Source organism: Anabrus simplex, chromosome 6 (genome assembly GCF_040414725.1).
Source record: "Anabrus simplex isolate iqAnaSimp1 chromosome 6, ASM4041472v1, whole genome shotgun sequence".
Classification (NCBI taxonomy): Eukaryota; Metazoa; Arthropoda; class Insecta; order Orthoptera; family Tettigoniidae; genus Anabrus; species Anabrus simplex.
In genome coordinates this window covers 14,985,001-14,986,713 of record NC_090270.1, presented here as the reverse complement: position 1 = coordinate 14,986,713, position 1,713 = coordinate 14,985,001, and positions in this window count along the sequence as shown.

The window sequence follows — 1,713 nt, the reverse complement described above, 5'->3', positions numbered from 1 at the left end:
AACCTAACCTAACCTAACCTAACCTAACCTAACCTAACCTAACCTAACCTAACCTAACCTAACCTAACCTAACCTAACCTAACCTAACCTAACCTAACCTAACCTAACCTAACCTAACCTAACCTAACCTAACCTAACCTAACCTAACCTAACCTAACCTAACCTAACCTAACCTAACCTAACCTAACCTACAACCTAACCTAACCTAACCTAACCTAACCTAACCTAACCTAACCTAACCTAACCTAACCTAACCTAACCTAACCAACCTAACCTAACCTAACCTAACCTAACCTAACCTAACCTAACCTAACCTAACCTAACCTAACCTAACCTAACCTAACCTAACCTAACCTAACCTAACCTAACCTAACCTAACCTAACCTAACCTAACCTAACCTAACCTAACCTAACCTAACCTAACCTAACCTAACCTAACCTAACCTAACCTAACCTAACCTAACCTAACCTAACCTAACCTAACCTAACCTAACCTAACCTAACCTAACCTAACCTAACCTAACCTAACCTAACCTAACCTAACCTAACCTAACCTAACCTAACCTAACCTAACCTAACCTAACCTAACCTAACCTAACCTAACCTAACCTAACCTAACCTAACCTAACCTAACCTAACCTAACCTAACCTAACCTAACCTAACCTAACCTAACCTAACCTAACCTAACCTAACCTAACCTAACCTAACCTAACCTAACCTAACCTAACCTAACCTAACCTAACCTAACCTAACCTAACCTAACCTAACCTAACCTAACCTAACCTAACCTAACCTAACCTAACCTAACCTAACCTAACCTAACCTAACCTAACCTAACCTAACCTAACCTAACCTAACCTAACCTAACCTAACCTAACCTAACCTAACCTAACCTAACCTAACCTAACCTAACCTAACCTAACCTAACCTAACCTAACCTAACCTAACCTAACCTAACCTAACCTAACCTAACCTAACCTAACCTAACCTAACCTAACCTAACCTAACCTAACCTAACCTAACCTAACCTAACCTAACCTAACCTAACCTAACCTAACCTAACCTAACCTAACCTAACCTAACCTAACCTAACCTAACCTAACCTAACCTAACCTAACCTAACCTAACCTAACCTAACCTAACCTAACCTAACCTAACCTAACCTAACCTAACCTAACCTAACCTAACCTAACCTAACCTAACCTAACCTAACCTAACCTAACCTAACCTAACCTAACCTAACCTAACCTAACCTAACCTAACCTAACCTAACCTAACCTAACCTAACCTAACCTAACCTAACCTAACCTAACCTAACCTAACCTAACCTAACCTAACCTAACCTAACCTAACCTAACCTAACCTAACCTAACCTAACCTAACCTAACCTAACCTAACCTAACCTAACCTAACCTAACCTAACCTAACCTAACCTAACCTAACCTAACCTAACCTAACCTAACCTAACCTAACCTAACCTAACCTAACCTAACCTAACCTAACCTAACCTAACCTAACCTAACCTAACCTAACCTAACCTAACCTAACCTAACCTAACCTAACCTAACCTAACCTAACCTAACCTAACCTAACCTAACCTAACCTAACCTAACCTAACCTAACCTAACCTAACCTAACCTAACCTAACCTAACCTAACCTAACCTAACCTAACCTAACCTAACCTAACCTAACCTAACCTAACCTAACCTAA